This window comes from Sminthopsis crassicaudata, chromosome 3 (assembly GCF_048593235.1).
Source record: "Sminthopsis crassicaudata isolate SCR6 chromosome 3, ASM4859323v1, whole genome shotgun sequence".
Lineage (NCBI taxonomy): Eukaryota > Metazoa > Chordata > Mammalia > Dasyuromorphia > Dasyuridae > Sminthopsis > Sminthopsis crassicaudata.
Window position 1 is genome coordinate 472,392,287 of NC_133619.1, and position 23,978 is coordinate 472,416,264.

Sequence of the window (23,978 nt, forward strand, 5' to 3'; positions counted from 1 at the left end):
AGAGGGGAGAGACTGGTAGTAGGGATAACAATTACGAGATTACAAAAGATAGTAGCCACATTTGTAGAGATAAAGGGACAATGCAAAAGTTGATATATAAGACTCCACAAGGCATGAATCATGGGATTTCAGAGTTGGAATGGATTATAGAAACCATCTGTTCAATTCTTTTTGTAACATACCTGACAAAGTAGTCATCAAAGTTTTTCTTGAAGATATCGAAGAAACAACCACTTCCCAAAAGAGTCCATTCTACTTTTGAATAACTAATTATGAAAAAGGTTCTCTCTCTCCTGTATTTTGAATACCAAATTTTTCTTGACATAAATATAATGAAAATCAGATTTAGAAAGCTGGGATATCAGATATTGGAATAACCTGGTATGAAGTCCACTCAAACCTTCTCATCTTTTTCATACAAATTGATTCCTAGCCAACTCATATTAAACATATTTTGAATTAATATTTGAACATAACTATACCTTATGATTATTTCTATTAAATTTGAAATATTTTTGTCTTTCAAAATCATTTTGGATTCTGATTGTCATTTGGTTGTTGGGCTATCCTTCCTAACTTTGAATTATCTGCAAATTTGATAAGTATGCCATCTATAACTTTATCCAAATCATTGATTTTTTTTAAAAATGGTATCCTGTCAAGCATCCATAGCAAGTGGCTAGATATGATGGAGTAAGAAGTGAAGAGTCAAGGATGGCTCAAGTTACAAATTTTGATTACTTTGGAGCATGATATTAATCTCAACTGAAATGGGAAAATTGGAAGAGAGGAAGTTTGAAGGAGAAAGATGGTTAGTTCAGTTTGGGACATGTTAAGTTTAAGATACTGATACAACATCTAAATGGAAATGTCTAGAAGAAAGGTAGATAGTTCAGACAAGTTCAAGAAAGTCTAATACATAGATTTGGGAATCATTGGCATGGAATTTAACCAATGGGAACAGATGAAATCATTAATAAAAATATAGACAAAAGAAGAGGATCCAAGAAATTCTAATATTACTATGCTTAACAAATGAGAGATGAATGATTGATAAACATCATGACTATTCCTTTATTTCATACCACTGGCACTCCTATCTCCTTTTTTGTGTTTGGATAAGGAGCAGTAAGATAAAAAGTAGAGGGAAGGGGCAGCTAGATGGCGCAGTGGATAGAGCACCAGCCTTGAATTCAGGAGGGCCTAAGTTCAAATCTGGTCTCAGATACTTAACACTTCCTAGCTGTGTGACCCTGGGCAAGTCACTTAACCCCAGCCTCAAAAAAAAAAAAAAAAAAAAAGTAGAGGGAACAGGAGAGAGCATGGTTTTGGGATTTAATTAGGGAAAGAATATATTCAGTATGAAAGGATGGTCAGTGGTCAAAAACTGTAGAAAAAGCTGCACTTGGTACCTGAAACGATAAATTTTTGATTTTTTGCTTTCAAAAAGAAGTACAGGATGAATACTAAAAAAATAATATTTAAAAGTTAACATCAATTATTGGTGTAAATGATTAAAAATTCTAGTAAACTAATGCAATTAAGATTGACAAGTATAAAAATGGAAAGTTTCTTTTAAAATAATTCAAAGATGGGGGAGCTAGATGGTAGAGTAGATTTAGCACCAGCCCTGAAGTCAGGAAGACCTGAGTCAAATCTGGCTTCAGACACTTAATACTTCCTAGCTGTGTGACCTTGGGCAAGCCACTTAACTCCAATTGCCTAAGCAAAATAATAATAATAATTCAAAGAGGGAAAAATACAAACAAAAGAATGGAATATATTGAAAAGAAAATTGAATGAAAATGAATGAATGCACAAAGAAACTTAATGGAGATTTAGATGAAATACTGAGAAACTATTATGTTCTTATTGGGTTAAAGATTATTTGCTTAAATTTAAGTAATTGAACTGCCAAATTATTCAGTTAAATTTTATCTATGCTTTTTATTACTTAAACTATGATACTTTCCTGATATTCTGTCTTCCATACCTTCCTCCATTAAACTTTTTTTTAATGACAAAAGGAAACAGTTAAGGAAAATTGGCAGACAATATGACAGTATTGAATAGCTTATGCAATATTACATATTTATGCCCTTTCTGTACCCTTTTACACACTTAATTTTTCTAAAATAATAAACTTTTTATTTATTTTTCATGCATTTATAGTCTTTTTCTTCCACTACCCCCATCAAACAATAATAATTTTGGGGGGAAAATTACTTTATCATAAACATACTTAATTGAGAAAAAAAAAATCTACACATTGGCCACACTAGAAAATGTATGTATTTTCTCCATCTTATTTTCATCTCATCTCTGACAGTAGGTAAGTAGTATGTTTTACCCTAAGTATTCTGGACACATTTATTATTACAGTAATAAGTCTTTCAAAGTGTTTTTCTTGACAATGTTGTTTTCCTTGTATAACTTAAACTTATTAACCTAGTTTTATGCAGTTCATTCTGCATCAGTTCATAAAAGCTTTCCCAGTTTCATCTGAAGTCTTCTATTCCCTTTTCTTAGAATGCAGGACAGTCCTAAGTCAGTATCTCCCATGTATCAATCAATTCTAAAATTCTTGAGAGACCTTAAGTGTTTTCTTGTATTGCTTTTACTGACCACCTTATAAATATTTGCCTATGTGAGTTCTCCATAAAATAATCTTTTTTGCAAACATACATTTGGCTTTTGTGGACAATGTGGACAGCCCAGTAAAATTGTACTCTCTTTAGGAGATTAGTCTGCTTGGCAGTTTAGTTCAAAAAAGGACTTATTGTCAGGTACTTACCCCATCAGGTCATCTTCAGAATTTTCCTAAGACAATTTAAATGGAAGTGATTCAGTTTCCTGGAATAGTGCTGATATATTGTCTTAAGTTTCACAGGCGTACAACAACGAGATCAGCACAACAACTTTGTGGACCTTCAGTAGGATAGTCAGTCTAATTCTTTTCCTCTCCCACACTTGCCTTTGGTGCCTCCCAAACACTGAGCTAGCTCTGCAATGCATGATATCAACCTCATTATCAATATAGACAGCTTTGAAAAGTACATTACTGAGGTAAGTGAAGTTATCCACAGCATTCAAAACTTCTCCATTTGTTATAACTGATGGTTTCATATATATATTGTATAGTACTGACTGATGGATCACCTGGGTTTTTTAGTATTATTTGTTAGGCCAAAATTAGCACAAGCAGCAGAGAATCAATCCATACTTTATTGTGTCTCAGTTTCAGAGGTTTCGTTGAATGCACAATCATCTGCAAAAAAAAGTTTTAGTTTTGACTTGTAGCTTTTTCAAGTTGAAAATTTTACCATCAGTGTGATAACTGATTTTTATGCCACATTTGTCCTCATTACCTTTCCTTGGAGCAAGAGAATCTGGTTTTCTTTTCAGGTTCCAAATCTGTTCAACCTTCTCTTCTTCCTCTGTCTAATATTCATAGCTGCCTCTGAACATGAAGGCACAGTTATCACAGATTAGTCATAAATGGTGATATCTATGCACAGATGTTGAAGCTTCATGTCACCTGTATCACAGACACATGAGATGCATTGAGGTGAAACAAACAATCTACATGCTAATTTTTTCCCAAAGGAGGAGCTCTTTGGCAGAACACAGAGTCCTGCATAGAAAAGGGCTGAACTCTATGGATCCAGAGCTCCATAGTTGTATTGCCTGCCATGACCAAAGATCTGCTCTTCTCTTTTCCCATGTTGCCTCAGCTGAATTTCAAGAGGCTAATACCCCATAAACCAATGAAGACTACATCAATCAATAAGAATTTATTAAGCACCACCTACCATGTTACTTACCTATGAAACTTGAACAGTATACTAGCACCATACCAGGAAACTGAATCACTTCCATTTAAATTGTCTTAGGAAGATTCTGAAGATCAATGGGCAGGATGAGATATCAGACACTGAGATCACTTCTCAAACTAATTTGCCAGGCATTCCAACTCTACTGCAAAGAGTGCAGTTCCAATGGGCTGGCCATATTGTTTGAATGTCAAATGTGTGCTTGCCAAAAGATTATTTTATGGAAAACTCATATATGGCAAGTGCTCACAAGATGGTCAGGAAAAGTAATACAAAGTCTGGTTTTATGACAGAAGACACTGGCACAGGACCTCCCAGTATGATGTGCCCTCATCAGAGAACATGCTGTGCTCTATGAGCAAAGCATAATTAAGTTAGCTCAGAAGAAATGCAAGATGTGCCAAATTACAGAGTCCACCCCAAATGTTCATAGGGACTATTTATGTCCAACCTCTGGCAGAGCATTCTGAGCTTGTATTGGTCTGATCAGCCACAGTCAGACACACTGTAACTTGAATCTAGCACAGCAATCTTGTTTTGGTCATCTTCAAGAACTAAGGACAACAAACAACAACATCAACAAACAACAACATCAACCAATTCAATCAGCCAATGCTAAGTACTGGAGATACAAAGATAGACATGACAGTCTCTAACTTTAAGGAATTCAAATCAAATCTAGTGCATTACCTCTTGTACTTTGATATTTCAGATAAATACAATTTTGGTGTGGATAGGAATGCTGGAATACTATAGAGTACAAATTTATTATCATCATTATTATTACTATAACAGTAACAATAATAATAGTTAGCAGTTACACAATGATTTAAGGTTTATCAAATGTCTTACATATATGATTTTTATCTGGTCCTCACAACAACCCTGCAAAGTAGATGCTTTTATAATATAGTTTTATAGATTAGGAATCTAGAAGTGTTAGAACTTAAATGAATCACTTAGGTAATAAATGTTTGAGAAATAATTTAAGGTGAGGTTTCTGGACATCAGATTTAGTGTAGTTTCTAATACATCAGTGCCTGTATTTTTCCTTTGGTCTCTGAGCCAGGATTACTTCCAACCTTAGGATTCAATGCAAAAGATCAAGATTCCTATCTCCAACTACATACCTCTAAGCTTGGCTAAGATAACAAGAAAAGATAATGATAAATGTTGGAGGGGATGTAGGAAAATTGGGCCACTAATATATTGTTGGTGGAGTTGTGAACTGATCTAGCCATTCTAGAGAGCAACATGAAACTATGCCCAAAGGGCTATCAAACTATGTATACCCTTTGATCCAGTAGTATCTCTACTTGGCCTGCATCTCAAAAAAAGGGGAAAGGATCCACATGTGCAAAAATGTTTGTAGCAGTCTTTTTTTGTAATAGCAAGGAACTGAAAACTGAGTGGATGTCCATCAATTGGGAAATGGCTGAACAAATTATGATATATGAATATTATGAAATATTGTTCTATAAGAAACAGTTAGTAGAATGATTTCAGAAAGCCCTGAAGAGACTTAAATGTACTGATGCTAAGTGAAGTGAAGTGAACCAAGAGAACATTGTACATAGCAACTAGATAATGTGATAGTTTATTCTAATGGACTTGGCTCTTCTCAATGAGGCTAATTCAGGCCAATTCCAATAGACTCGTGATGAAGAGCGAACTGAGTGTGGATCACAACATTGTATTTTAACCTTTTTTTGTTGTTTGCTTGCATTATGTTTTCTTTCTCATTTTTTTTCCTTTTTGATCTGATTTTTTTCTTGTGTAGCATGATAGATGTGGAAATACATACAGAATTGCACATGTTTAACCTATATTGGATTACTTTCTGTCTAGGGGAGGGAGTGGAGGAAAGAGAGGGAGAAAAATTTGGAATACAAGGTTTTGCAAGGTTAAGACAAGGAAGACCTCTAGCCTTCTGATCAGGGTCCTATATATCTAGGGTTGGGCTGGATTCTGTTTCCATCCATGGAATTGAACTTGGAATTGGAATCCAATTCAATTCATGGGCTAGATTATCAACCAGCAAAGAGTGGGGAGGAAAGATGGAGAAGGGGACCACAGCACACTTTAGCTTCAATTTGCATTCTTAATGATCTCCATTTATTCCTCAAATCTAGATAATCAAGAAAAAATAAATCAAACACTATTTTATAGAGTCTGCTAATTTCTGAGATATACTCACACTAAAAATGTAACAATTTGCTTTCCCTTAAAATTAATTTCAACACATTATGTATATATCTTTGCCTGTTTCTGCTGTCTGTGAAGTAGTCCTCTTTGGATTTCACAAGATGTAATATCTCCATCTACCAGGATAGTGAACCTCAAGCTTAGATCTCAAAACAATCCAAACTCTTACTTAGATCGTTCTCCAAAATTTGTTTTGCCTAGAATCACTCCTCAGTGATTTGTACAGCCATTTGTAACATGCCCTCCTGGCAGTTACAATTACTAGCCTGTCCTAGGCCCAACAGCATACCTTTGACCACTGACCTTTGTAGTGTGAACTCTACCCGGCTCGCCTCCTCTGAGGCCTTCAAAGGTCTCTGGCCACAATCTCTTGAATCTATAGCTTAATAACAAGAACAGCCACATGTAATCTTAAAAGCCTTTATTATATATACTCACATAATGCCCTGACTTGGTGCCCTGACTTGTTAGTTCCCTAGTGAACACCTGGTCAGAAGACCCACGTGTTCACTACCAAAATCCTTACCTCTTTTGGCTACCCATCTTGGCTTGGCCACCCAGGCTAGGGAGCCAGGGTGAAGAGCGCCAGGTTAAAGACCTTACCCATTCCAGTAATCCTAAACCAATATACAAATTCCATTCTTCAATACCCCATTTCCTTATAGTCATCTACCTCAATCTTTATCCCCACCAATATTTTACTTCAGATATGTCCCTTTCTCTGAGCCCTATAGAATTCTAGTTCCACAATTAATAAACTTTCTTTCATCTTAAATTCTTTTTTTCATCTTTTGATACATTCTCAAACCTTTCTACGGTAATGCCAGAGAAACTGAGGCAAATAGAGATTAGAGAGTTTTCAATATTTTATTTTATTGGAGAGTTTAATCAATTGACTAGATCAGACTTGCATCTCAAATGTGAATGTGAGATTCCAGAGATTCTTTATAGGACTTTAGTGATAAAGGAGAACAAAGGCAGAATGGGGGGGGGGGGGAGAGGTAGAGTGAGCACTGGACATTCTGATAAATTGGGAAGGCCAGGAGCCAGGATGTCTGAAATAGAAGATCTCCCCCTTACCTGAGATTAAATGTTTATAGTTTATGATCTTAGAATAGCCAGCCTTAAGTTATATCAGTCCTAATGGTCAGGAGGAGGCAGGGTTGCAAACAGGGGGACTGAGACAGAACAATTCAGGGAAACTGAGATAGAACAATCAAAGGAAACTGGCACAACACTACATTTCCAGTCTTTTTTTTTTTTTTTTTTAGAGATGATAATTTTTTTTTAATTATAGCTTTTTATTTACAAAACATATGCATGGGTAATTTTCCAATACTCTCCCTTGCAAAACCTTATGTTCCAAATTTTCCCCTTCTTCCCTCTGCTCCTCCCCTAGATGGCAGGTATTCCAATACATGTTAAAATATATGTTAAATACAATATATATATATATATATATACATTTCCATATAGTTATCTTGCTGCACAAGAAAAATTAGATCTAGAAAGAAAAAAAAAAAAAAAAAAAACCCGAGAAGGAAAATAAAAATGCAAGCAAACAACAACAGAAAGAATGAAAATGCTATGTTGTAGTCCACACTCAGTTCCCACAGTCCTCTCCCTGGGTGTAGATGGCTTTCTTCATTGGTGAACAATTGGAACTGGTCTGAATTATTTCATTGTTGAAGAGAGCCACATCCATCAGACTTGATCATCATATAGTCTTGTTGCCATGTACATTGATCTCCTAATTCTGATTGTTTCACTCAGCATCAGTTCATGTAAGTCTCTCCAGGCCTCTCTGAAATCATCCTGTTAGTCATTTCTTACAGAACAATAATATTCCATAAATTCATATAACATAACTTATTCAGCCATTCTCCAATTGAGGGGCATCCACTCAGTTTCCAGTTTCTAGCCATTACAGAGAGGGCTGCTGCAAACATTTTTGCATATGTGGGTCCTTTTCCCTCCTTTAAGATCTCTTTGGGATGGGATATTAACCTGGTAGTAACACTGCTGGGTAAAAGGGTATGTACAGTTTGATAACTTTTTGAGTATAGTTCCAAATTGTTCTCTACAATGGTTGGATTCATTCACAATCCTACCAACAATGTATCAGTGTCCCAATTTTCCCACATCCCCTCCAACATTCAGCATTATCTTTTCCTGTCATCTTAGGCAATTTGAGAAGTGTGTAGTGGTATTTCAGAGTTGTCTTAATTTGCATTTCTCTGATCAATAGTGATTTGGAGCACTTTTTCATATGACTAGAAATAGTTTCAATTTCTTCATCTGAAAATTGTTTGTCATATCCTTTGACCATTTATCAATTGGAGAATGGCTTGATTTCTTATAAATTTGAGTCAATTTTCTATATATTTTGGAAATGAGGCCTTTATCAGAAGCTTTGACTGTAAAAATGTTTTCACAGTTTATTGCTTCCCTTCTAATCTTGTCTGCATTAGTTTTATTTGTACATAAACTTTTTAACTTAATATAATCAAAATTATCTATTTTGTGATCAATAATGATCTGTGGTTCTTCTTTGGTCACAAATTCCTTCCTCCTCCACAGGTCTGAGGGGTAAACTATCCTATGCTCTTCTAATTTATCTATAATATCATTCTTTATACTTAAATCAAGAACCATTTTTACCTTATCTTCTTTAAGAAGGCTTTCTTAATCCTCCTTAATCATTGTCCTTTTCTCTGGGATTATATCCACTTTATTTTAGACAATTTTTGTTTGTTGATAGCTGTTCTTATATGTGCACATTAAGATAGCTGGGATTTCCCCCCTTTCTTTGTAACTCCCATACTTGCTGAATTAAATTGACTTGAGGAGTCTTAACTCCATACTTATGACACTACTCTCAAAATCCAATATTCATGTTCATGACTTATTAGTCACAGTGGGAGAGATGGAATATTCCCTGCTGTCCATTTCCATTCCCAATCTCTCTATTTCTGTCACCATCACTCAACAATCTCTCTTCCTTTGATGTTCACAATATCCAAATTTTTCACAAAGTCAAGATCCCAATGATCATTATATATTGATTGCTAAAGGCATTTTCCTTTTTTCCTCAATGAGTTCAGTGCTGGCTCAATCTTTCTCTCCCTTTTAGCTCCTTCCCTCACACTAAGTAAATACTGTGCTCCCATAAATACTCTTCCTATCTATATTGTCAATCTACTCAATTTCTATGACCTGTTCCTCTATTTTATCTCACATGCACACAGAGATATTCATACACTTGATTTTACCATCAATCTTTGACTTCCATGTTCATGATCTCAACAATTTCTCTATCAATATAATCCTTTATCTCTTTACTTTCAAATCCCCAGCACTGTTTTACATCTTCATCATGTCTTCAAATCCCTGTATCTTCCAGTTTTTCTTCAGGTCTTCACCTTGTACTACCTATATTTTTCTCCCATATTGTAACACCAATTCAATTCTATACTATTTTTAACTTTAAAATTTCTTGCACTCTTGTCTTACAATGGATCACTCCTTGACAAATCTCAGTCACAGATCATTTTCTCCATCCTTCTCCTTTAGTCCTATTTACTTGATGCTGAACAGAACTGGAAGAAATCTTGAAAATTTGCTGACAGGGTCCATTGCATATTTTATGCCAGCCAATTTCAACTAGGTCCTTACTGCAGCAAAGCTGTCTTCCCTAGTTAATTTACTATCCCACTCTTTATATTTGACACCTATTTGACACCTCTTCAGCTCTCAAGTCTCCCACCCTCTCAGCTGAGGATCTTTTTTTAGGAAAAAGAATTGAGAGCTTTCAACTAGAGCTTCCCCTTATCTTACCTCATACATGATCTCTCAACTATCTCCTCCTTCACTCTTGTCTTGGAAAAAAGGTAGTTCTTTTCTTTGTTGAGACCAATCTCAACCCCCCTTGTATCCTTCAACAGATTTCCTCCACTATATTTCTACTTTGTTTCTTCAATCTCTCCCTATCTACTGGCTTTTCCCTTGCTGCTTACAAACAGTCCTATGACTTTTAAAAAAATCTTCATTTGCTTCTACTACTATCAATACTAGCTTTCTTTCCATAATTTCCCTCCCTTTTTGGTTAGATCTTTTAAGAAAGCCATCTCCATGAAACATGCTACCTATTTCCTGATGGGGAGGTGTTGGCCTCAGGGTGCAGATTGAGACATATATTTTTGAGACATGGCCAATGCAAAAAGTTATTTTGCTTGAGTATGCATATTTGTTACAAAGGGGTTTTTTCCCTTTACTTTTCAGTGGGAAGAGGAGGTTTCAAAGGAGACAAAAATAGACTTTTGTTTATTGAAAAATTGAGTTTTAAAAAAAAGTTATTTTAAAAGATTTTTACAGCACCACCATTGATCTCTCAATTGCCAAATTAATGGCCTTTTCTCAATCCTGATTCTTCTTGACTTTTCTTGACTTTTTTTTTTTTTTTTTTTTTTGTGGCATTTGACACAGCCACGCACCTTCTGGATTCTCTTTTCTCTCTGGGCTTTCATGAAACTGCTTTCTCCTGATTCTCCTCTTATCATTTGCCCATTCTGTGATATTCTTTGCCAGGTTCTTTATTTATATCAATTTATGGGGATGTTTTTTAAGCCTTTGTCTTGAGTCCTCTTCTCTTTAATCTCTAGTTTAATCCCATCAACTTTGATGAATTCAGTTAACTTCTTTATGTGGTTGATTTCCAGATCTATGTGTCTAACTCTAGTTTCTCGCCCGACAATCCTATACCACCAAATTTCTTTTAGAAATTCTTTGTTTCTAGAATGTTCTGCCATACTCCTCCTTAGATTCCCCAATTTCCTTCAAGATTCAGATTAAATCTCACTTCTGCATCAGTCCTTTTATTGTTTCCCCTGCTATTAGTATTTCCTTTCTGTGGTTGCCTTCTATCTACTCTCTCTCTCTCTCTCTCTCTCTCTCTCTTTCTCTCTCTCTTTCTCTCTCTCATATATATCTTATATATTCCTAGTTATTTACATTTTGTTTCCCCCATTAGACTATGAGCCCTTGAGAACAGGGACACTTCTTGCTTTTTTTTGTTTGGTTTTGTATTTTTTGTGGTTATCATAATACTTGGTGCCTAGTAAGTGATTAATAAATACTTATTGACCAACTACTCCATCAGTTCAAGAAGAAGAAAGCAAATTCATTTCATTAAATTCACTGACAGAAAAAAAGCAATAGAAAAGGTATATATATATATATCTATATATAAGTATATATAGATATATATATATAGATAGATAGATTGATAGATATAGATATAGATATATAAATATCTTAAGGCTGTGAAATTTGATAAAAGAAAAAAATTCTTTAATAAAACATTTTTTCCTAACATCAGCTCTACAATGTCATCTTTATTAAATGAGGCCATTTTCACATAGGATTCTTTTTTTCATTTCTCAACTAATTTATTGATCTTTCTGTGATGCTCAGGGCTTATTTTGTAGCCATTAATGATAGTCTTCTTCTTACACAAATAATTCTAAACGCAAACTCTTTTCTGACAGGGATAGAATTAAGCACAAGAAGAAATAGAATCTCATATGCCAAGTTATTGCTTAATTCTAGAAAAAAAATTTTTTGCTTTTTAATTTAATACATTATTATGTACCTTAGTTGACTCAAGCTAATAATAAAATAGACAGATAAGCCCTACTTGGGAAGAAGGGCAATTAGCAACTCATTGTAATGCTGACAGATCTTCCTTACCCAGTACAGCTCACTCATTGGAGGATTTTCCAGTGTGTCAGAAATCATTATCATTATGGTTACCCCTTTAGGTTAAGGTAATCCAAAAGTTTCTTTTACTATATTATATTATAATTTTCTCATTACATGTAAAGATAATTTTCAACACCCATTTTTGTAAGATTTTGAAAAAAAAAAAACCCTTTCTTTGGAAAGAAATTCCAAAATTTTCTCCCTCACTTCCTTTCTGTTCCCTTCCCCAAGACAGCAAGCAATCCAATATAGGCTATATGTGTTAAATCATGTTAAACATTTTCATATTAGTCATTTTGTGAAAAAAGCATGAAAACAAGAAAAAACACAAGAAAAAAAAAGATAAAAAGCAAATGTATACTTCCATCTGCTTTTAGATTCCACAGTTCTTTCTCTGAATGTGGATGACATTTTTTTATCACAAGTCTTTTGGAATTGTCTTAGATTACTATATTGCTAAATATAGTTAGGTCTATCTTTGTTGATCATTTCAAAATGTTGCTGTTATGGTGGACATTATTTTCCTGGTTCTTATGTCATTCAGCACCAATTTGTATAAGTTTTCCCAGGATTTTGAAATTCACCAGTTCATTATTTCTTTTAGCACAATAGGACTACATTATATTCATAGACAACTTGTTCAGACATTCCCCAATTGATAGGTGTCCCTACAATTTCCAGTTCTTTGTCAAAACAAAAAGAGCTATTATAAATATTTTTGTAGATGTGGGTCCTTCAAGAGTCCCTTTAAAAATTTAATTAATTGGTACTCTATCATTCAATAATATAAATTTGCTTACAGATTTTTAAAATTGACAAAACTTAATGAAACCTCATAATATATGGCAGTACCATTTAGCAATAAAGGATCAGAAGATATCAATAAAGGAATCCCAAAGTAAGAATTGCAAGCTGTTAACAACCATATGAAAAACTGATCCAAATCACTAATGAGGAAAAGAATGTAAGTCAAAATAATTCTTAGCATTTATCTTACACTTAGCCAATTGGTAAAGATAACAAAAAGTAGAAATAATCAGCATAGGAGAATCTTCAGAATGATTGATGTCATGTTAGAGGAGATGTCAGTTGATAAAATAATTCCAGAAAGCAGTTTATAATTCTGCTTTTCAAAAAGTGATTGACTTGCCAGGCTTATGACTTAAGAAATTCAAAGATAGAAAAGTCTATAGTCATAGCATCTCTTTTATTGGTAAACAAGAACTAAAACAAAGTAGGTTCCTATCTCTTGGGAATAGCTAAACAAACTATGATGCCATAAGAAAATATGAATAATTAGTAGAACATGGAAATTTTATATAAACTTATATGAACAGCATGAAGCTACATGAGAAAAACAAATCTATCTAGCTATTTATATTTATATTTATGTGTATATATCTCTGTGTCTTCATAGATAGCTATGACAGAGTAAATGGAAAAAACCACAAAAGTGAAATTGAATACTATATGATTATAATAATCAAGAAATTGGTTTTGAGAAGGATTAAAAAAAGGGGTGGAATACTACATACCCTATCAGATTCATATGATCTATAGATTGGTTTTGCCAAACTGCTTTTGTTATCTTTCTTTTAAAATTATTTATTAACAAGAATGGCTCACTAGGGAATATAGAAATATAAGAAATATATTAAGAAAAGAAAATGGTGAGAAAATAATTTTTAAAAAATCATCACCACTTTGCCCCTTTGTCCTTTCCTTTAATTTAATGAATCAATAAATATCTATTAAGCTTCTGTTACGTACCAGACACTGTGTTAAACAATGGGAACATTAAAAAAAAAAAAAAAAAAAAAAGGTAATGCCTACCCTCAAGAAACTACAATGATTCCTAGAACCTCCATTTTAAGGAAAGAGCCCAGGTCAATCATGTTTCATTTCTCTCTAGGCTCCTTGGTAACTCTCTGGACTTTTTGGAAACAGTTTATTCTCTCTGCCACCTCCTGCCTTCTTTACTTCTTTTAATGTGTTGTTCCCTCCATTATTGTATAAGCTCCTTGAGGACAAAGAGTATCTTCCTGCTTGTAATTGTATTCCCAGTACTTGGCACAGTGTCTAACATATACTAAGTGCTTAATAAATGTCTGTTGACTAAATTTCACACACACATACACACATAATATGGTTCTTCATAAAAGTTCAATATTATTCCATGTACATATATATATATATATATATATATATATATATATATATATATATATATATATATATATAGTACATATTCTTCTTCTTCTTCTTCTATTTTTTTTTAAATTTTAGAGATGAGACCTTTATTGGAAATACTGGCTGTAAAGATTGTTTCCCAGCTTTGTACCTCCCTTTTTTTTTTATTTTTTTTTATTTTAATAGTTTTTATTTACCAGATATATGCATGGGTAATTTTATAACATTGACAATTGCCAAACCTTTTGTTCTAATTTTTCCCCTCCTTTCTCCCACCCCAGATGGCAGGTTGACCAATACATGTTAAATAAGTACATATTATTCTTTACAAGCTTGAGGGAGACTACGTGAGGAATTATGAATTAACTCTTAGCTAAATGAAATGTTTAGTAAACAATCTCTATTTCTATCTTAATATACGAGGCACCATAAAAGCTCTACTTAGACAACTATTTTAAATGCAATATCAAAGCTAGGGGCCCTGAAAAACCAAGGAACTAGATATGCAGGTAAAGCTAGACTTCCTCTGAAGACAGAATGATGCTACTGAACGAAAATATAATCTACTTCAATTCCAGTCACATTTGCCCCATGCAACAGATAATAGAGATAATAAGAAAAAGAGGCAGTATGGATGGGACTTGGCATGTAACTATTGACTTATAATGTTGGACTTCAAATCAGAAAGCTTCAGATTTGAATTTTGCCTCTGAAATGAGTTGTGTCCATAGGCAAATCACTTAGCCTTTGAATTTTAGACAGCTCATGGGATAGGATTCAGGAAACATTTCAGGTTCAGGGAAGGGGCAGGGTTTGCCAGAGGTAGGGGTATATGAGATAACTTCTGATTGGATAAATCTGTAGTAATCCATACTGCAATAAAGAAGTTGTTATCCTCTCTTCCTGATGAGACTGAGCTGAAGGATGGAATATTGTTGACTTTCTGACAAGAATAGTAGTTCTGTCTAGCAGAGTAGTTGTTTTTTTTACTACACAGATTAAGTAGTAAATCCCTGATTTTAGAGCTTTCTTGATTGTGATCAGGGTGATGAGTCACAGCACCACTAGAGGTTAAACATAAAATAACAGCTGACAGTATGACTAGATAATAAATCTTGTGCTGACCCTTTAAAAAATGTAGAATTTTCTTTGTGCTGTATATTTTGTGACCCTTCACTTCCAGTATGATTACACAGTTAAGCTCCCTATAAGCTTTCTTTTGACTTAGAAAGAGATACATGGTGCTATTTGGAGCCAAACTGAGGGCAGAACCAAGATGGCAGAATAAAGGCAGGAACTTGCCTGAGTTTTCCCAAATTCTCCTCTAAATTTTAAAATGATGCTTTAAGACAAATTCTGGAGTAACAGAATCAACAAAAGGATGGGATAAAATTTATTTTACCCTATAAGGAAGTAGGAGGAGAAAGGGGAAAGCAAAGGAAGGGAGGGTAGATACATAAAGAGAAATGGATAAGAGAAGGGAAGAAGGGTGACAGAAGGAGGGGCAAATAAAGGAGGGGTTGGTCATAAACAAAACATTACTAAGAGACAGAGTGGAAAGAAAGAAAAAACTATATACAGGGGAGAAAAGCAGATGGAGGGAAATATGTAGCTGGTTTTCATTTCTCTTTAAACTAATTATGAATGTAAATGGGATGAATTCTCCTATAAAACAGAAGCAGATAACAAAATGAATTAAAAACTAGAATCTTACAATATGTTGTTTACAAGAAACACATTTAAAACAGAGATATATACAAACAGCAAAAGTAAAAGCCAGAAAGCACAATATTTTATGTTTCATCTGAAGCAAAAAAAAGCAAGCATAACTATTCTGATTCAGACTAAGCAAAAGCAAAAATAGATCTAATTAAGAGGGATAAGGAAGTGTTAGGGGCTAGGACCGGTCACAGGGAACCTCAACAGAGACTGCCTCTTCCAGCTTCCCCGACCCGATGGGGCTTCGGACGTCTCCGGCCCTCCTCGTTGAGACGGGAGGAGGGAATCACTAGACAGAGAGCCAAGGTGGATAGAGCACAATGATGTTTATTGAAGCTATAAGCCAGCAGTGTCTCCTCGAGCCCTTCTGCGTTGGCTCTTTTATAATGCTTGGGGGTTCTTCTGAGGCTCCTCCCTAGTTCCTCCCCGAAAGTGGAGCCAGTCCTTACTGTGCCTCCCCTGCACCTGCCCAGACCCTGCCGCGTCAGCATTGCCACTGTGGCAGATCCAGGTTCAGGTGGGTCCTGACACAAAGGCGTCTCAACTTTCCCCCAGGAGGCCTAGGTCCAGAGCCCCTCATTACAGGGCCAGAGCCCCTCACAACTCCCCCTTTTTGTTTAATGGATAGCGAACCTCTGCTTTTATGGCTTCGAGGACATTGCAAATGGCTCTGAGGATTATAGATAGTATGCAAGGTAGAAAGCAAAACAGGAGCATTAATAATACGGCTCCAATCATGGCAAACACAAGCCAATGAAATATATCTGTTAACTTTATATCCTCCAACCAGGAAACAAGCCCTTTAAAAGTTTTTTTCTTCCCATTCTTTGGCAAAAGCTGTGGAGGCATTCTGCATAGCAGAGATGATAAGATCCAGGGCTCTTAATTCACTAGTGGCATTTGTGGCATAAGTAGCATTTTTCAAAATTTCTTCTAAACATGTATATAGTGTAGAATTAAAAGGCACAGGAGTAACACATACAGGGTAATACTTATAATAACATTGCATTCTCATATACCGGAGCATCAATGCTTGTTGATGTACTACCACTTGTAAAACTTCAGTTGTTTGAGCTATTCTAGCCAAAAGGGCACTATCTATTTGTTCTTGATGTCTCCATGCTTGTCCATTTTCAATCATAAACCTTTGTAATGAGGAAGCTACAAAACTCAACTGATTTTGTATATTATGTATCTGTATTTCTTCTATAATATTAAGGGCCAAATTCACCACTGACAATACGGCTGCCAGTCCTACTTCTCTCTTTCTCCTTATTATCTTCTTTATTAACTCATTGGAGACTGAGGTAGCATAATCCTCAGCTTTAACTGGGTGGATTGTATAAGGGAGAACCCTAAGCAGAAAAACAGCATAACCTACATGTTCACTACTAAGTTTATTAGTAATTAGAGGATTATCACATTGAATCATATATTCATCATCCGGTCGAGTGATTTTTGGGGACCTGCAAAGCATGAATGCTGTATTATCTAGCGTAAAAACCTGTCCCTTAAATTTACAGCAAAGGGTACTATATCCTCCATAATTGTTATGACAGGTAGAATTCTTGTTTTTAAATACTTCAAGCCATTTCCCAAAAGACAAATCCATATGTAATGGGTTGGAAAGATTCACAGAGACATTCACGCCTTGTAAAGCCAACCCTATTTTCCATATCTGAGTTTGTGGAATATCACCTAATCTCCTGGTCACCAGAGGACTTCAGTGGAGGTAGGGTGCCTGGCCCACATTGGACGCCAAATGCTGGAACTCTGTCTTCCCAGAAATCAATCGGAGTCAGAATCACCAAAAATCTTTATTCCTGGTCTTTTGGGGTCACTATCAGGGGATTAGATCTAGTTATCTCCACACCACCTTCCTCTCTCTCCACTGCCAGGAGAATGCCTCAATTTCCTCCTCCTACTCCACCCACACAAGTCACTTCCCCTTCTTTGTCCCACCAATCAAGCCAGCACAGAATAGTTGGGGAGGGTCATCCTTCAAACATGTTATTAGAGAATTGCTCAATTGGCAATTAGTCTCACTTGCTCCATTATCCAAGTGCATTTGCTCCAGTTCTAGTCCTTTACATATCAGGGATGAAACAAAGATGGTATTATCAGCACTATTATTTAATATTGTACAAGAAATATTGGGTTTAGCTATAAAAGAAGAAAAAAGAAATTAGAGTAGAAAATGAGAAAATAAAACTCTTGGCAGATGATATGATTGTATACTTAGAAAAATCCTAAAGAGTAAACTAAAACACTACTTGAAACAATTAACAACTTTAGGATATAAAATAAAAACACATAAATCATTGGAATTTCTATATGTTACCAACCAAGCCCAACTGCAAGAGATAGAAACAGAAATCCCATTTAAAATAGCTGTACATAGCATAAAATATTTGGGACTTTATCTGCCATGACAAATCCAGGAACTACACAGACCCAATTAGAAACCATTTTTCATACAAATAAAGTTAGATTGAAACAATTGGAAAAAATATCAATTGCTTCTGGGTAGGCTGAATTAATATAATAAAAATGACAAATCTACTTAAATTTGTCCACTTATTTAGTTCCATACCAATCAAACTGCCAAAAAATATTTTATAAATAATTCATAAATTCATAAAAATGAATTTTTTATAAAAAATTCATAAAGAAAATATAAAGGTCAAGAACATCAAGGGAATTAATGAAAAAAAAAATTCAAAAGAAGGTGACTTAGCAGTACCAGACTTAAACTTGTATTACAAAACATCAGTCACCAAAACCATTTGGATTGGCTAAGAAATAGAGTACTCAATCAATAGAATAGGTTAGGTACAAGACATAATAATCAATGAATATTGTAATCTACTTTTTGATAAAGCCAAAGATTCCAACTTCTTGGATAAGAACTCAGTATTTGAGAAAAATGATGGGAACATTAGAAAACAGTACGTCAGAAATTAAGAATAGAGCAACATCTCATACTCTATACCAAGATAAGGTCAAAATGTGTACATGATTTAGGTGTAAAGGGTGATATTATAAGCAAATTAGGAGAGCAAGAGATAGTATACCTGTCAGACCTTTGGAGAAAAAAGGAATTTGTGACCAAAGAAGAACTGAAAAACATTATAAAATGCAAAATGGATATTTTTGATTAAATTTTAAAAGTTTTTGCACAAACAAAACAAATGCAGCCAAAATTTGAAAGGAAACAAAGCTGAGAAACATTTTACAATGTTTCTGATAAAGGCCTCATTTCTAAAATATATAGAGAACTGACTCAAATTTATAAAAATACAAATCATTCACAGAGGCTTTATATGGAGAAAGAGGGTTCATAGTTCTTAAAACTTACTCATATCAAGAATGGATTAAATAGGAAACACTGTATATATACCATGAAGGGTATAGCATCCTACAAAATCTATAAAGAAACAAGGGGGGAGGAAATAGGATAAGGTGGAATATAGAAGAATTTGTAGATTTATGGCAGTGGGATAAGATGTGTACATAATGGACAAAGAATAAAGGTTAAGGTAGACTATAGAAGGATATGTAGAATTATGCTAGTAAGAGAGGTTGTGCAGATTAATGGGAAAAGGATGAAGAAAGGAGGAAGGAGTTAGGGGAGAAGATAAGGAAGAGATTCATGGTCGGTAGAGGTGAAATAATAGTAAGGCAAGAAGAATTAAAGTAGAAGAGTTAGCTAGGATAGGAAATAAGAGATATACATAAATACCACAACAAGTATCAAAAAAATGCAAATCATTATTCAAATGACAAATGAGTGAAAGGATATGAACAGATAGTTTTCAGATAAAGAAATTAAAGTCATATTAAAAATGCTCTAAATTGATATTGATATTATAAGAAAATTCATCAGGAAAAAGAAAAGGTCAAAAATATTAAAGGGATTAATGAAAAAATGTAAAAGAAGGTGGCTTAGCAGTACCAAACCTAAAACTATTACAAAGCATCAGTCATCAAAACCGTTTGGTTTGGGGGCATGTAGGTTGTGCATTGGATAAAGTATCAGCCCTGAAGTCAGGAGTACCTGATTTCAAATTTGGCCTCAGACACTTAATACTTCCTAGCTGTGTGATTCTGGATAAAGTCACTTAATCCCAACTGCTTCAGGGGAAAAAAAAATTGCTTTTGTCATATGAAAAAAATGCTCTAAATCACTATTGATTAGAGAAATGCAAATTAAAACAATTCTAGGGTACCACCTTACACCTCTCAGATTGTCTAGGATGACAGGAAAAAATAATGATAAATGTTGGAGGGGATATGGGAAAACTAGAACACTTATGCATTGTTAATGGAGTTGTTAACTGAGCAAACCATTCTGAGTAACAATTTGGAACTATGCCCAAGGGTCTATAAACCTGTGCATATCCTTAGATCCAGCATTACCACCACTGTGTCTTGTGGCACTGTGACTATATCCCCAAGAGATCATTAAAAAAGGCAAAGGATCCACATATGCGAAAATGTTTGTTGCAGCTCTATTTGTGGTGATAAAGAATTGGAAAATGAGTGGATGCCCATCAATTAGGGAATAGCTGAATAAGTTATGTTATATGAATATAATGGAATATAATTGTTCTATAAGAAATGGTAAATAGGCTCATACTAGAAAAAGCCTGGAAAAACTTATATGAACTGATGCTGAGTGAAGCAAGCAGAACAAGGAATAGCAATAGCAAAATTGTGTGATAATCAACTATGTAAGATTTAGTTTTTTTCAACAATTTAGTGATCCAGATGGAAAATGCCATCCACAGCTAGGGAGAGAACTATGGAGACAGGATACAGATCAAAGTAGTGTTTTCATATTTTTTTTCTTTTTCTGTTTTTTTCTTTTTTCTGATTTTTCCCCTTTTGTTCTCATTTTTCTCTCCCAACATGACTCTAATGGAAATGTATAAAAAAGTTAATGTACATATATATCTAAAAAAAGAAAATTCAAAATAAGAAAGAATAAGCCAAATTGTGAAAGAGGCATAAAAATCCAATGAAGAGAATAATTCCTTAAATATAGAATTGGCCAAATGAAAAAGTTCTATAAAAATTCACAGAAAAAAAGCTCACTGTAGAAAATAACTCCTTAAAAATTAGAATTGGGCAAATGGAAGTTAATGACTTTATGACATCAAGAAACAATACAGAATCAAAAAATGAAAAAATAGAAGAATACGTGAATCACCTCATTGGAAAAATAACTGACCTGGAAAGTAGATTGAAGAGAAATCATTTGAGAATTATTATACTAGTTGAAAGTCATAATAAAAAAAGTCTAAATATCATATTTCAAGAAAATATCAAGGAAAATTACACTAATATTCTGGAACCAGAGGGTAAAATAGTCATTGAAAGAACCCATTCATTATCTTCTAAAAGAGATTATAAAATTAAAACTCCAAGGAATATTGTAGCCAAATTCCAGAATTATTTGTTGAGAAGAAAATATTGTAAGCAGCCAAAAAGAAACAATTCAAATGTTATTAGACCACAGTCAGGATAACACAAGATTCAGCAGTTTCCATACTAAAAACCCAGAGATTTTGGAATATCATATTTAATATTAACAACATTCACATTTTTAAAATGTTACATGTAATTGGAAAAATAATATATTTTTAAAAATAGAAAACTTTACCTGTACTATGGCTTCTATTATCAATTTAAAGAGTTTTGAGAGAGATTTTGAATATATTATTTAAAAGATAGATGCACACTATAAAATCTGATCATGACTTTGGTTTACATTTTTTGGTCAGTGACTTTTTAATTTTATTTTAATTTGGGTACCTGGCTATATGCTTATACTAGAGATGATCCCATTAAGTTTTTTTTTTTAAACACATTAGTATTTTATTTATCTTTTGTATCATCTATAATACCTTGCACTTACAATGCATTTAACAAACATCTTAATTTTTAATTTTTTGTTTATTATATTTATTTTTAGTTGCTTTTAAAAATGGAATGTGAAAACTTTATATTTTTAAGAATATTTTATTTTTCTCAATTACATATAAATATAATTTTTAACATTGTTTAGGTTTTTTTTTTGAATTTTGAATTCCAGATTCTACATTCCCTTTTTCCCCTCTTACTAAGATGGTAAGCAATCTGATATAGCTAATACACATATAATCATGTAAAAACATTTCCATATCAGTCATTTTATGCAAGAAGATCCAAACAAAAAAAAGGTAAAAATAAAGTGAAAAATAGTCTGCTTCAGCCTATATTGAGACAACACCAATTCTTTCTCTGGAGGCAGATAACATTTTTTATCATAAATCCTTAGGGATTATTGCCCATCATTGTATTGCTGAGAATTAAGTCATTCACAGCTCTTCATCCTATGTTTCTGTTTCTGTGCATACATTTTTCCTGGTTCTGCTTATGTTACTTTGCATCAGTTCATGTAAGTCTTTCCAGGTTTTTCTGAAAGCATCCTACTTACCATTTTTAAGATAAATCTTTTGTAGAAAAATAAGAAGATACTAAAAGTCAGTATTGTTCTTTACTTCCATTCTGAATGTTTTTGCTAATAATATTCTATAAAACATTGATCCTCATAAAGTTAATGAATTGCAATTAATTGCTTTTGAATTTTGATACACCTTACATTTTTCAAGGTCCAGCTCAAGAATTATCTTCTCCACGTCTTTCCTGATTCCTCTACATGAAAATGATCTCTCTTTTCTTAAATTACCAGAATACTTTATGAAATTCTCTTCTTTGCCCTTAACATAACCTTGCTATATAAAGGATTTTCCTAATTTTAAGCTACTATGTAAATTATAGCTCTAACCATTATTGTTATTACCACAAATCATTTTTATTTATGTACATATTGTATCCAAGGTTTAAAGGCATTTTGAAAACTTGTTCATTTTCATTTTTAAACTTTGTGTCTCTGTCACTTATCATAGACCTAACACAGCATAGGATTGTTTAATAAATATCCCCCTTCACTAATAAATATTTGTCTTTGAATAAAAACAATTCTATATTTGACTTTCCAGCAAAATTTTTCTACTAGTTCCTCACCATAGGTTGAAGTGAACCTGGTTGCTCTAGAGCTGAATAAATTGAGTGCTATTTGTGAAATACTAATGCAGTGTCTGGTACCTAGCAGGCACAACGTAAATGCTTACTGCCTCGCCTTTTTCTCTCTCATTCACATATGAGGAAACTAAATATCAGGAAAACAAGATTACACAATTATTAGGGATCAGAGGAGGATGATAGATTGTGCGTTTGTCACCAGAAGACCTGAAGTTCTAATGTTTCTAATCACTATCAGAGCAATTCAAGGAAAGTTTTTTCCAATGTCTAGATAAGTTATGATCTTCATTGGTGGAGGAAATATCCACATTGACATTTATACCACTCCATGTTCCTTCTACATATTTCATTTCCTGGCTCTGTGTCTTTACCATGCCTTAATGTTCTTTGATATTCGAGTGCCACTTCCTACAGAATGTTGGATTTGAAGTCAAAAAAACGAGTTCAAATCCTACCTCAGACAATTATTAGCTACCTGATGCTGGGCAGGTCATTAACTTCTCTTAGCATCAGTAAAGTAAGAATAGTAGTAGTACCATCCACCTCACAGCATTATTGAGAAGATCAAATGAAATAGCATGTAAACTATCTTGAAAACCTTAAAGTGATACATAAATGCTAACCATTGTTACTATTATTATTCTCATAAATTATTTTGGATTTATCTTATGTATATACATGTACATATAATATGTGTAATAGCTAACATTTATATAGTGTTCTTTATATGCTAGACACTGTACTAAGTATTTTACAATTACTATTTTATTTGACTCTCATAACAAAAAAAAAGTTTACCTGGGGCTAAATTTGAATGTAGGTCTTCCTGACTCCAAGGCCTATCTAACTGTCCTCTTTAAAGGGATGAACTATTTACCTTTGTGTCTTTATACACATAGTAAGTACTCAATAAGTGCTTGTTGAATTAAATTGAATTAAAAATTATGGATCTTATAAGTTTTGAAGTATATATCTGACCAATATTTTTCAACACTATGATTTTACTAATGTAATTTACTCTTCCCCCAATATAGGTTGCAACCTCTCAATAACTTACTGCATATTTCTGTGCCTGAAAAATTCATCTTCCTTGAAGCCATGAGCTTCTCTAACTTTTGTTAGATAAAATTTACCCTCACTTGCTATACTCACATTCAGAGTCTTTCCAGCTTTGCAGGACTT

At 33.8% G+C, this 23,978-nt stretch overlaps 1 protein-coding gene across 1 annotated transcript in view; it reads left to right on the top strand.

The window, feature by feature from the left end:
- Positions 1-23,978, top strand: part of STARD13 (StAR related lipid transfer domain containing 13) — a 683,440-nt gene that overhangs the window by 205,971 nt on the left and 453,491 nt on the right.